The sequence below is a fragment of the Callorhinus ursinus genome, unplaced genomic scaffold (assembly GCF_003265705.2).
Source record: "Callorhinus ursinus isolate GAN/ISIS: 27379988/994484 unplaced genomic scaffold, GSC_fseal_2.0 scaffold13, whole genome shotgun sequence".
NCBI classification, from domain to species: domain Eukaryota; kingdom Metazoa; phylum Chordata; class Mammalia; order Carnivora; family Otariidae; genus Callorhinus; species Callorhinus ursinus.
Window position 1 is genome coordinate 40,418,931 of NW_027397075.1, and position 14,362 is coordinate 40,433,292.

At 40.4% G+C, this 14,362-nt stretch overlaps 1 protein-coding gene and 1 long non-coding RNA gene across 10 annotated transcripts in view; one reads left to right on the forward strand and one right to left on the reverse strand.

Moving 5' to 3' along the window:
- The window catches only part of LOC112828764 (uncharacterized), a 41,999-nt gene extending 34,224 nt beyond the window's left edge, over positions 1–7,775 (forward strand). For 2 of the 5 annotated variants that reach the window (XR_012380552.1, XR_012380556.1), the window contains exons 6-8: positions 909–1,091; positions 3,528–3,604; positions 7,528–7,775. This is a non-coding gene — a long non-coding RNA (uncharacterized lncRNA). Of the gene's footprint in view, positions 1–908; positions 1,092–3,030; positions 3,154–3,527; positions 3,605–7,527 lie in introns of those variants that run through there. The other 3 variants (XR_012380553.1, XR_012380555.1, XR_012380554.1) reach the window with 3 other exon arrangements.
- Positions 1–14,362, reverse strand: part of TSEN15 (tRNA splicing endonuclease subunit 15) — a 109,243-nt gene that overhangs the window by 62,266 nt on the left and 32,615 nt on the right. The window lies entirely within an intron of this gene.

Here is a 14,362-nt window from a genome sequence, read left to right on the forward strand (position 1 = left end):
GTGACCTCACATTTCCCTGTGGAGTTTCGGTCACTCACTGCGGGAAATAGCACAGGAACATACCTATTACTGGCTGTCTTCCCTTCTCCAGATTACTTCTCCACTACCAAATGGCAGATGGTGTTTCCTGTGTTTCACAGATCAGCTACTTGCACTAAAATCCGTTTTTTATTGTCAGCTTCTGGAGAGACCCAAATGGAGACAGGAGTGCAGCTGGACAGTATGCAGGACTGGCTCTCTCGTCATGCCATGTGGTTGGCCGCCCTCCACTCTTCCCCGCTCTGCATGGCTACAGAAAGAGCGTGGAAAGCCCACACCAGAGCTGGTCTGCCTGTTGAGATGTTTGCAGAGGGCAGTCCCAGATTATGGTGTTTTCTTAACCATACACCCTAATTCTCTGAGTGGAATCTTAACTAGGGTTGGTTTTGCCAGGGCATGTACAGGGCTCTGGGAATTAATCTGTTTCAACAGAATGCATGGGATTTGTAGTCAGAAATTCCTTATTTGGATTCCAGCTCTACCATATATGAGCTATGTGGCTAAACTTCTCTATACCTTAGTTTCCTCATCCATAAAATGGAATAATAATTACTCTCTCAAAGGACTGTTCCAAGGATGACAGTCATAGCTAGTAAGGTTCCAAGAGGCTTACATGAAGTTAAGGTAACTCAAAATAACCTTAGGAGGGTGTATCACAGATCCCTTATCCAAAACCCTTGGACCCTGATGAGTTTTGGAATTCAGAATTCAGGTTTAATAAAGATAACAGGGTAGATGTAATATATATGGCAGGACCCCCATCAGGGGCTGAGGGAGTTCCCTAGACTCAATATTTCTGCACCAAAAATAGGAAGATCTATAGTGTGTGGTAACACTCATGGAAAGTATCGTTTTGGAATTGCAGATAGAGGTTATGTCGCGGAGAAGTTAAGCAACTTCTTAACTTCAAGATCACACACTAGGATTCAAACCCCAAGGACTAGTGCCAGAGTCCCTGCTCTAACCATTACACAGCACTGCCTCCAGCAATGAGACCCTCTTACCAGAATGAATGAAGGTAATAAGGGACTTGTATCTGATTCATAAGAAAGGTGAGAGCTGCTTTTTATTAATATCATAAATAAATTTATATAGATTATTTCTCCCAGAAACAAAATTAAAGATGTGGTCACATTTGAAACATTAATACTATAAAATATCAGCCTACAAAAAATAATAGCTACCATTTCTTGAAAATGTACTGAGTAATTTATATATAGTCATTTCCTTTAACCCTCATAAGAACCGTAGAGACAGGTTTTTTTTAGTATCACCCATTTTCTAGATGAAGTTGAGCAGCTTAACCAAGGTCACCCTGAAATAAGTGTGGGGCAGGAGATCCAATCTGGGTCTGCTGATGCCTTTCAAACTCATTTTCATCTTTTTGAAATATGAGGGTTCATATTTGGTCTGTGGGGTAGGACACTGCCCTGCCTCCAGTGGGCAGGTATATGCTGCTGACCATCACTGTGTAGTCTGCTGAAGGTCACAGGAGAGCTAGCATCCAAAGCATCAACTACCTTGGACTTGCTACCTTGAAGGTCTTGCAGTGATTGACTTCTGCTTTGGAAAGTGCCACAGCTCAATATAATTTCTTTCTGCTGCCTACTCTCGCCACTTTGACAAAAGAACAGTACCTAGTGTTCACTAGAAGATGCAAGGGAATTGATTGGAAAGAAAATTTTATCTTATTCCAGTCCTGTCCATAGTGTTGTACCATTCTATATTTAGATAAATGCTCTGCGCCGCCAAAGAGACAATAAAAACAAGCTGAAAAGGTACTAGGCTCATGCCGGGAAACAATAAGAAGCTGAAAGTTCTCATTGTTTGCCCAGAGAATGACTATTTAAAAAACAACAGATAATCAAAACAAGCCGTCTCTGCAAACACTGTGCTTTAACGTCTGGGCGGTATCATACCGGCGAGTCAGTTGAAGAAGGAGGAGGAGAGCAGGGTCCTCTTATGCCTTTATAAAAATGAGGCTCTAAGAGGGGAACCTATTCAAGTCTCAGCCCGGACTACTTGTAAAGTTAGGGAAGAAAGTCAGTAGAAAAGTCACAGGCTGGCTGGAGGGACACCCTCTATGCTACTACCCCACAGACCAAATATGAACCCTCATATTTCAAAAAGATGAAAATGAGTTTGAAAGACAACTGAGGTTCATTCATTCATGGGTCTGAGGGCTTGACAGGTAACCAAGGTCCAAGCCCCCCTTTCCCCTTGAGAACCCTACTCTGGGTTCTCCTAGAAGGCTGTAATTCTTCCATTATTTAAAGGAACACGTTTCAATCATTGACTGTCTTCCACCACAGTTATTTGTACACATCTACTTCTTCTTCTTCCTTTTTTTAAAGTAATTACAAACTCAAATATGATGAGTGTATAAAATCTTGATTAAAGTAATTACAAACTCTTTGAGGGTAGAGAACAATCCCTAGTTATTTTATAACCTCTATGGAAGCTAACATAGCATCTACTAAACAGATTTTTAAGTGGAACTCTGTTGCTCGAAGCCTTTTTCAGGCGTATCTTCTACTAGTTGGGGTCAATAAGTAGTTTTCTTTTCTGGTCCCGTGAAGTATCACATTTCTGGACTCTACCTAGTCTCTTTCATTTCTATTCTCAAACATACCAAATCTTGCCTGAGCAGATCTGTCTTGTTATACCTTGCTAAACACAATAAGTGACAACCAGCCTCTGGAGACAAAAAGCTTCTCCAGCACTTGGCCTGCTTTTAAATTATCACCAGCAACAGATTTACCAAATGCTTTGCTATCATTTCCATGGGTCTCCACCTTCCCAGCCTTCCAGATCAGTGTCTGAGCCACGTACCATCCAACTGGAGGCAATGCAACATATTTTAGGTTTCTCTTCCATTAACCCCTCACCTCAAAGTGCCAATTTCTAAATTTCTAAATTCACTAGATATAATAAACAAACCCTGGGATTTCAGGGACCTAACACAAAATAAGCTTGTTTCTTCCAACACAGGTGTTGCTGGTGACAGAGATGGTGGAGAAGGCACACCCTCTTCTAAAATTCTTACCCCAAGAGTGACACACGGCAGTCACGTTCCATGGTTTCCATGTCACAAGTCCACACTTAGATGCAAGAACAGGCTGGTGGCTGTTATTGCCACCAGAGTCTAATAATCATCACAGCTAGAATATATTCTGCATCTTCATTTTGTAAATTGTGTACTTTAATTATTTCATATAATATACACAACCACCCTAAAAAGTAGGAATTATCATCACTTTTTTAGAAATAAAAAAAGTACATAATATATATATATCAATCACTAAACCTCAGTGACTATATATATATATATATATATATATATATATATATACACACACATACATACACACACTAGGGCTCAGAGAGGATAAATAACTTGCTCAAAGTCACATAGCAAACGGCAGGTCAAACGTGAATGCAGACTTGTATGACTCTCAAGCTCCTTTCCCTTCTTTTGTATCATGTAGCAAGAAATACACAGATCTGTTTTGAGACTGGTCAGTGGAAAGGATTAGGGTCAATGATTCAAGTTGGACTTTGAAAGGTAAGCATTTGACCAGCCAGAGAGGAATTAAGACTGGAGAATGGCACTCCTGGTTGAAGCAATATTATGTGCAAAGGTACTGAGGCCTGAATGAACATGGTATGTCTGTGGAAGATATATCTTAGAAATAATTACGATGTTTAGATGGCATTTACCCAAGGGTCCTAGAAATACCCAAATCATGTCCTAAACCTTAGTTACCCCTCTCCCAAATACCACTGAGGGAGTTATCTACCTACAGAACAAAGGTAAAGGAAAGCAAAGTAAGTGTCCTATTCTCAGCTGAAGTCGGGCTCCTATGCCATTTATCCATCCACCTATTGATGCAGAGCCTTTGTAAGCTGGGCTTAGAGCACAAGGCTGAGAGCTCAGAGCAGGAACACTTTTTCTCCCCATAAGCCCAAACCCAACTTCAAGATTTCACCACCCCTCATCTACCATAAATGGAGATAGAAATGTTTGATGCTTCGAGGTGGGAGCCAAAACTTGGCTGGCTATGTCCCAAGCAGGAAGGCCCTGTCCTTCTCCCCATTTATGCCACATGGAAGCAGAAAGGAGAGCTAGGTCTAGTAACTGCTTCTGCAGCACAGGTGAAAAAGGTACAGGAGGAGAGAACGATACCCTTTGTACATAACCCTTGTGTTTAAATGAACTGTACTAAGGTATAATTTACGTAAAATAATATACACTTGTTTTAAGTGTAAGTTTGGCAAATTTTGAAACTCTAACTGCACGTGTAGTAACCTCCACCCCAATCAAGATAGAGATCGCTTCTGTCACCCACCGCTGCCCCCAAATTCCTTCATGCTTTTTTTGTATTCCACGCCTACCATCCCAAGCTCTAAGCAGTCGTGGATATATTTTCAGTCACCATAGATTAGATTTGGCTCTTCTAGGAGTTCACATAAATTGAATCATATAGTATGAACTCTTTGGGCTCTGACTTTTGTTCAACAGAATGTTTTGTGTGTCATTCATGTTCTTGTGTATATCATAATTTTTGTTCCTTATTGCTGAGTACTAGTCCATTGTATGGATACACTACTGTTCATTTGTCTATTCCCCTACTGATGAACATTCAAGTTGTTTCCAGGTTTTGCTTATTAAGAATAAAACTTCTATGAATACCTGTGTATAAGTCTTTGTGTAGACAATGTGCACAATCTTTTAATGAACAGTCCATGATCTTTTAATGGACCTATTGGCAAACATGGTCCAGTGTCCTAGAATCTCACCAATCTATAGCAACTCTGTCCATAGGTAGGAAAGAGAGAAGAAGAATAAGGAGGTGATGAGAGAGCATCGCCTCTCTTCTACAAACCTAAGGCACATAGCTCCATAATATCCATGGGTAATGCATAATAAATCCATTTATCCCATGTATTTCTCTCCCATTTTCCCTCACTGGTTTTCCTCTTGTATTTTCTATTTTACTTCATTCTTCAATTTTTATAAAGAAATGTTTAGTTTTGAGCACTGGAAAAAGTAACATTTTTCCATCATAAGACCTAATACTCTCATAAATGACTTTAATGTTTCATTTTGTTATTAAATACAGATCTGCTTTAAATTATCTTCCAGTTTATTAGAAGAATCATCACCAAAATATGTCCAATTGCATATTTAACTACTCCTGTCTCATCGCAATTCTGAGGTCTGAATCTGCCGGGGGATATATCATTTTCATGTGGTCTGCCATTTTAGGTCCCAGAAGAATGAAGCTTCTCAATACCTCCTGTAGGTCTGTCCACCTTCCAAATATGAAATTGATCAACAAATAAGGTCTGACCCATTGTAGAAAGGGAATAAAAACAAAGAAGCAAGCAAACAAACAGAAACAATCCACACAAACAATGGTGGTTACAGTAGGAAACATAAGTAGAAAAATATAAGAAAGCATGATATATAATGATATAAAGCATTCAGACCAATGTCAAAAATTGGTGGACTGTGGGCTGGGAGCCCACAGACATATTTGGTTTGGTTTGCAGCATTTAAATAAAATTTTTCCAATATTTAAAAGTCAGAAAACGTCACAAAAAAATTCACATGCACAAAAAGATCAGAATATCTGGCAACTAGATTCTTGTTGCCACTTCACAAAAATCTCCTAGCAATGAGTGGCAGCAACTCCCCTTGGCTGAGCCCACTGTGCGTGCTCTGCATTCACTTCACTTCTCTAGATGATCTGCGTGACCCCTGCAGGCATTTCAGTTTGCAACCCCTGCACTAAGGCATCATTTCTAGTAATGAAGAGGAAGTGGTTGGACACACTTCACTCACAGGATAGGTTCTATCAGAGGTGGAGACAACCACATTCCAGGACAGGAATTCTTAACTTCTGATGCCTAATCTGGACACTTTCTCCTCCTCGATTCCCCATCCCCCAACACAATGTTCAGGCAGAGGGGCCCCTTTCCCTCCTCTAAGATGACTCCTTGGTGTGGCTCCCATAGCATCTCCCCTGCTCCCAAGCAACTGGGTCATCAGGCTAGGAAAGCAGGCCTCCCAGACTGGTGCCCACTGCTCAGAGGCCTATACCTGTGGTGCTTCTGCTCCTTCCTCCTCAGCTAATTCTGCCTCCACAATGAGCAACTGAGAGACTGGAACTCTCCAAAGTGCTCTGTAGTTTCATAGTGATGTTACATAGAAGGAAGAAGCTCAGTGATGATTCTACTTGAAGCTGGGATTTTTCTGCTTAGCTCCATATTTACCTATCTAGTTCTCTATGAGAGATCTCTCTCTCTCCTGCACAATTATCTCAATCAAAACTTTTCCAAATCTACATATGTAATCTTCCCTTGCCATCTTCCCAGGGCAAAATATGTTGTGTCCTGTATTTCCTTTTTATATCCTGTCAATCACCCAAGCCTTGGAATCATTCTAGGTTTCTCTCTCTTCTGACCTCCTACTTCCCCACATCTAAGTGATCACTGAACCAAGTACAAACCCACCTCCTTGCTTTCTATCTTACTTACATCTTCTCTTCTCCATCCTCATTGTAACGAGCCTCGTTCAAACTCTCACACAGAATATTCCAACAGTCTCTTAGGCCAGTCATGCCTGCTCATTCCTCCAGGTCCTAAACACAGGTAGCCAGAGTGATTTTTAAAATAGAAGTCTGATCATACTACTCTCCAGCTTAAGGCTTTTACTGGGCCCATCATTTGCATATTGGATTGTGCCCAAGGTTCTTTCTCAGTGACCTGTTTCTGGCCTAGCTCTCTAGACTTAAACTGTCCAATATGGTGACCACTAGCCACATGTTGCTACCGAGCACCTGAAACAGTGCTAATCCAAAGTAAAGGGTGCTATAAGTTTAAAATGCACATCAGATTCCAAGGGGTTAGTAGAGAGAAAAAAGAATATAAAATATCTCATTAATAACTTTTATATTGAGTATATGTAAAATGAGAATATTTTGCCTATATTGCACTAACAACATATTAAAATTAATTGTACCTGTTTCTTTTTACATCTTCCAATGTGGCTACTAGAAAACTTAAGATTACATTGTGGCTCACATTACCTTCTAGATATTTTGCTCACCACATCCTCCTACCCTTCATCTTTTCCACCCTGTGCTCTGCTAAACATCAGGCATGCTAGATGACTAACAAGGCAGGCCACAGTATTCTATCTTTCTATTCTTATACAGTTCACTTCAAATGAAAATTAGAAAGCCCTTGAACTATCACACCCCATTCTACCTGTGGTGGTTGAAAAATATATCCACAGTCTCCTTTCAGAAGGTAGACTTTAATTTTCCTCCCCTGCAGTATGGTCTGTACTTAGTGACATGTTTCTGTGAATGAATAGAAGAAAGCTGAAGGGTCATGTATATCATAAAAGGCATTCTCTCTCCTCCATTCTCTCTCTCCCTCTCCTTTCTCTCTCTCTGTCTCTGTCTCTATCTCTCTCAGATCATTCACTCAGGAAGCCAGCTGCCACATTGTAGAGAAAATCAAATAGGCATATGGAGAGTTCCATGCAACAAGGTACTGAGGCCTCCTGCCAATCATCTTGGATGCCCCAGCCAGTCCCAGTCAAGCCTTCAGATGACCAAAGTTCCAGCCTGCGTCTTTAAGATAACTTCATGAGAGATGCTGAGCCAGAGCCACCCAGCTAAGCAGGTCCCAAATTTCTAAATCACAGAAACTGTAAGATAATAAATGTTACATGTTTTAAGCAGATGAGTTGTGGAATAATTTGTTACACAGCAATAAATAACTAGTATACTACGCGTGCCCCACATCCCCTCCCCACTCCCACATTAGAACAAGAAAATAAGAGAGAAGTTGCTAAAAGCCGAAACTTATGCTTCACTTACTTAGATTTGGTTCAAAATCATCCCCTCTATGAAGCCTTTCCTAAAAAACCCCAGCCAATTCTCTATGTCTATACTTATTTTTTTTATTTAGAAAATTTTGTGTACATTTTGAACTCAGGGTCTTAAAGACATATTTCAGTTTGTAAATTAACTTTTTAAAAATATTATTTTCTGAATATAAAAGGGATATATACATGTGGTAGAATTTTTGCAATATTCTGAAGAGAATCTAAATTAGCTAAAATGTGACCTTACTGAGGAAGACATTATTAATATTTTTAATATCCATATTTGCATACATATTTTATATAGATAAGATTATTTTGCATATGCAGTTTTTTATCCTCTTTTTCTCATGCAATTACCTCCTCTCTCAGTTCCATGACCACCTCATTTTAGCTACTGACTCCGTGATCAAGCTCTAGTTTGAATCCTTGCTACTGAAAGTGTGGTTCACAGAACCAGCTACACTGGCAACACCTGAGAGCTTATTAGAAATGCAGAATATAGGGCAGAGCAAGATGGCAGAGGGGTAGGAGACCTGGATTTCGTCTGGTCTCAGGAATTCGGCTGAATAGGGATCAAACCATTCTGAACACCTTCGAACTCAACAGGAGATCGAAGAAAAGAATAGCAACAACTCTCCGAACAGAGAAGCGACCACTTACTGGAAGGTAGGACGTGCGGAGAAGTGAATCCGAGGCGATATTCGGGAGGATAGACGGCGGGGGAGGGGGCCTCCATCGGCCGCTTCTGGCAAGTGATAGAGCCGCGGAGCACAAAATCAGAACTTTGAGAAGTCGGCTCTGCTGAGGAACGTCGCTCGAGTGGCTAAGCTGGGGGTGGAACCCTCGCGGGACAGTGTGTTCTCAGGACCCTCGGGGTCACAGAAACACCGGGGGTGCCTGAGTGCGGCAGAGCTCCCAGGTATCGGAGCAGGGAAGCCGGCTGCCGAGACGGAGCCAAGGCACGGGCTCTCAGCTCAGGGTTGCCATAAACCATGATCCGCGGCCCAGTCGGGCCATTGCTCCTCCAGCAGGGACCCAACAAATGGCAGATCCGGGGAGACTCCCCTTCCTCCCCTGGGGAGGAGCGGCGCAGGAGCACACTGCAGGGATCTGCTGGGTTTGGAGACTCCACACGGGGTCGGGTGCCAGAGATAGAAACACTCAGTCACAGGCTGGGTGAGCATGGAGTGCTGCCGGAGACCGGGGAGACGGGAGTGATTGACTGCTTTTCTCTGGGGGCGCACTGAGGAAGGGGGCCCCGAGTCCTCGGCTCCTCTGGGCGGAGATTGGGAGGCCACCATTTTCACTCTCATCCTCCAAAGCTGTACTGAGAACTTGCAGGGAACAAAAGTTCCCGAGAGCAAACCCGAGCAGATTGCTTAGCCCAGACCGACAAGGGCGGGGCAATTCCGCCTCTGGCAAAGACATTTGGGAACCATGGCAACAGGCCCCTCCCCCAGAAGATCAGCAGGAACAGCCAGCCAAGACCAAGTTTACCGATCAAGGAGAACGGGAGAACTCCAGCGCTAGGGGAATACTGCTCATAGAATTCATGGCTTTTTTACCATGATTCATTAGTTTTTCAAAGTTAATTTTTTTAACTGTTTTTTTTTTATTTTTCTTTTTCCCTTTTTCAACCAACATCTTATCAATCCCTTTTTTTAAAAAAAAACATTTTTATTTTTCATTTTTAGAGTCATATTCTATCCCTTCAGAGTAGTTACCCATATTTTTGGTATATATATATAAGTTGTTCTCTCTTTAAAATTTTGAGATAGTTTCTTCTAACAGATCAAAATATACCCTAAATCACTAGTGTATGGCTTTGTTCTAGTCTCCTGCCTGATCACATTCTCTCCCTTTTTTTTTTTTAAATTTTTTTTTTTTTTAAACAACTTCTTATCTTATCAATTCCTTTTATAAAATATTTTATAATTTTCATCTTTACAGTCATCTTCCAACCCTTCATTGCATCAACCCTTATTTTGTACATATATAAGTTTTTCTCTCTTTAAAATTTTAGGAGGCACTTTCTTCTAACAGACCAAAATACACCCAAAATCTAGTGTGTGGCACAGACCTATGCACTAGCCTGATCATATTTGATCATATTCTGGTTTTTTTTTGTTTTGTTCTGTTTTTGTTTGTTTTTATCTTTTTCTTTTTTTTTTCCTCTTTCTTTCCCTTTCTTTTCCCCTGGTTTCAGGTCTTTTCTGATTTGTTTAGAGTAAACTTGCTGGGGACATTGTTAACCTGTTAGCATTTTGTTCTCTCATTCATCTATTCTCCTCTGGACAAAATGACAAGACAAATAAAATCACCTCAGCAAAAAGAACAAAAGGTAGTACTGTCTGCCAGGGATCTACTCAATACAGACATTAGTACCATGTCGGACCTAGAGTTCAGAATCATGATTTTAAAGATTCTAGCTGGACTTGAAAAAAGCATGGAAGTTATTAGAGACACCCTTCCTGAAGAAATAAAAGAACTAAAATCTAACCAAATCGAAATCAAAAAGGCTATTAATGAGGTACAATAAAAAATGGGGGCATTAACTACTAGGATAAATGAGGCAGAAGAGAGAATCAGCGATATAGAAGACCAAATGATAGAAAATAAAGAAGCTGAGAAAAAGAGAGATAAACAACTACTGGATCAGGAGGGCAGAATTCGAGAGATAAGCAATACGATAAGACGAAACAAGATTAGAATAATTGGGATCCCAGAAGAAGAAGAAAGAGAGAGAGAGGCAGAAGGTATATTGGAGCAAATTATAGCAGAGAACTTCCCTAATGTGGGGAAGGAAACAGGCATCAAAATCCAGGAGGCACAGAGAACCCCTCTCAAAATCAATAAAAATAGGTCAACACCCAAAACTTACGAGTCTCAGAGACAAAGAGAAAATCTTGAAAGCAGCTCGGGAGAAGAGATATGTAACCTATAATGGTAGAAACATTAGATTGGCAACAGACCTATCCACAGAGACCTGACAGGCCAGAAAGGACTGGCATGATATCTTCAGAGCACTAAACGAGAAAAATATGCAGCCAAGAATACTATATCCAGCTAGGCTGTCACTGAAAATTGAAGGAGAGATAAAAAGCTTCCAGGACAAACAGAAACTAAAGGAATTTGCAAACATGAAACCAGCCCTCCAAGAAATATTGAAAGGGGTCCTCTAAGCAAAGAGAGAGCCTAAAAGCAGCATAGACCAAAAGGAACACAGACAATATACAGTAACAGTCACCTTACAGGCAATACAATGGCACTAAATTCTTATCTTTCAATAGTTACCCTGAATGTAAATGGGCTAAATGCCGCAATCAAAAGACACGGGCTATCAGATTGGATTAAAAAACAAGACCCATCAATATGCTGTCTGCAAGTGACTCATTTTAGACCCAAAGACACCCGCACATTGAAAGTGAGGGGGTGGAAAACCATTTACCATGCTAATGGACACCAAAAGAAGCTGGGGTGGCGATCCTTCTATCAGACAAATTAGATTTTAAAACAAAGACTGTAATAAGAGATGAGGAAGGACACTATATCCTACTTAAAGGGTCTATCCAACAAGAAGATCTAACAATTGTAAATATCTATGCCCCTAACATGGGAGCAGCCAATTATATAAGGCAATTAATAATAAAAGCGAAGAAACACATTGACAACAATACAATAATAGTGGGGGATTTTAACACCCCCCCTCATTGAAATGGACAGATCATCTAAGCAAAAGATCAACAAGGAAATAAAGACTTTAAATGACACACTGGACCAAATGGACTTCACAGACATACTCAGAACATTCCATCCCAAAGCAACGGAATACACATTCTTCTCTAGTGCCCATGGAACATTCTCCAGAAGAGATCACATCCTAGGTCACAAATCAGGTCTCAACCACTACCAAAAGATTGGGATTATTCCCTGCATATTTTCAGACCACAGTGCTTTGAAACTAGAACTCAATCACAAGAGGAAAGTCAGAAAGAACTCAAATACATGGAGGCTAAAGAGCATCCTACTAAAGAATGAATGGGTCAACCAGGAAATTAAAGAAGAATTTAAAAAATTCATGGAAACCAATGAAAATGAAAACACAACTGTTCAAAATCTTTGGGACATAGCCAAGGCAGTCCTAAGAGGAAAGTATATAGCAATACAAGCCTTTCTCAAGAAACAAGAAAGCTCTCAAATACACAACCTAACCCTACACCTAAAGGAGCTAGAAAAAAAAAACAGCAAATAAAGCCTAAACCCAGTAGGAGAAGAGAAAAAATAAAGATCAGAGCAGAAATCAAAGATATAGAAACCAAAAGAACAGTAGAACAGATCAACGAAACTAGGAGCTGGTTCTTTGAAAGAATTCACAGGATTGATAAACTCCAGGCCAGACTTATCAAAAAGAAAAGAGAAATGACCCAAATCAACAAAATCATGAATGAAAGAGGAGAGATCACAACCAACACCAAAGAAATACAAACAATTAGAAGAACATATAATGAGCAACTATATGCCAGCAAATTAGATAACCTGGAAGAAATGGACGCATTCCTAGAGAGGTATCAACTACCAAAATTGAACCAGGAAGAAATAGAAAACCTGAACAGACCTATAACCACTAAGGAAATTGAAGCAGTCACGAAAAATCTCCCAACAAACAAAAGCCCAGGGCCAGATGGCTTCCCAGGGGAATTCTATCAGACATTTAAAGAAGAATTAATACCTATTCTCCTGAAACTGTTCCAAAAAATAGAAATGGAAGGAAAACTTCCAAACTCATTTTATGAGGCCACCATTACCTTGATCCCAAAACCAGACAAAGACCCCATCAAAAAGGAGAATTACAGACCAATATCCTTGATGAACATGGATGCAAAAATTCTCACCAAAATACTAGCCAATAGGATCCAACAGTACATTAAAAGGATTCTTCACCACGACCAAGTGGGATTTATCCCTGGGCTGCAAGGTTGGTTCAACATCCGCAAATCAATCAACGTGATACAATACATTAACAAAAGAAAGAACAAGAATCATACGATCCTCTCAAGAGATGCAGAAAAAGCATTTGACAAAGTACAGCATCCTTTCTTGATCAAAACTCTTCAGAATATAGGGATAGAGGGTACATACCTCAATATCATAAAAGCCATCTATGAAAAACCTACAGTGAATATCATTCTCAATAGGGAAAAGGTGATAGCTTTCCCCCTAAGGTCAGGAAGGCGGCAGGGACGTCCACTATCACCACTGCTATTCAACATAGCATTAGAAGTCCTAGCCACAGCAGTCAGACAACAAAAACAAATCAAAGGCATCCAAATCGGCAAAGAGGAAGTCAAACTCTCACTCTTTGCAGATGATATGATACTATATGTGGAAAACCCAAAAGACTCCACCCCAAAACTGCTAGAACTCATACAGGAAGTCAGTAAAGTGGCAGGATATAAAATCAATGCACAGAAATCAGTGGCATTCCTATACACCAACAAGACAGAAGAGACAAATTAAGGAGTCAATCTCATTTACAATTGCAGCCAAAACCATAAGATACCTAGGAATAAATCTAACCAAAGAGGCAAAGGATCTGTACTCAGAAAACTATAAAATACTCATGAAAGAAATTTAAGAAGACACAAAGAAATGGAAAAACGTTCCCTGCTCATGGATTGGAAGAACAAACATTGTGAAGATGTCAATGTTACCTAGAACAATCTACACATTCAATGCCATCCGCATCAAAATACCATCCACTTTTTTCAAAGAAATGGAACAAATAATCCTAAAATTTGTATGGAACCAGAAGAGACCCCGAATAGCCAGAGGAATGTTGAAAAAGAAAAGCAAAGCTGGCGGCATCACAATTCCGGACTTCCAGCTCTATTACAAATCTGTCATCATCAAGACAGTATGGCACTGGCACAAAAACAGACACGTAGATCAATGGAACAGAATAGAGAGCCCAGAAATGGACCCTCAACTCGACGGTCAACTCATCTTTGACAAAGCAGGAAAGAATGTCCAATGGAAAAAAGACAGTCTCTTCAACAAATGGTGTTGGGAAAATTGGACAGCCACATGCAGAAGAATGAAACTGGACCATTTCCTTACACCACACACAAAAAAAGACTCCAAATGGTTGAAAGACCTAAACGTGAGACAGGAGTCTATCACAATCCTAAAGGAGAACACAGGCAGCAACCTCTTCGACCTCAGACGCAGCAACTTCTTCCTAGAAACATCGCCAAAGGCAAGGGAAGCAAGGGCAAAAATGAACTATTGGGATTTCATCAAGATAAAAAGCTTTTGCACAGCAAAAGAAAGAGTCCACAAAACCAAAAGACAACTGACAGAATGGGAGAAAATATTTGCAAATGACATATCAGATAAAGGGCTAGTATCCAAAATCTATAA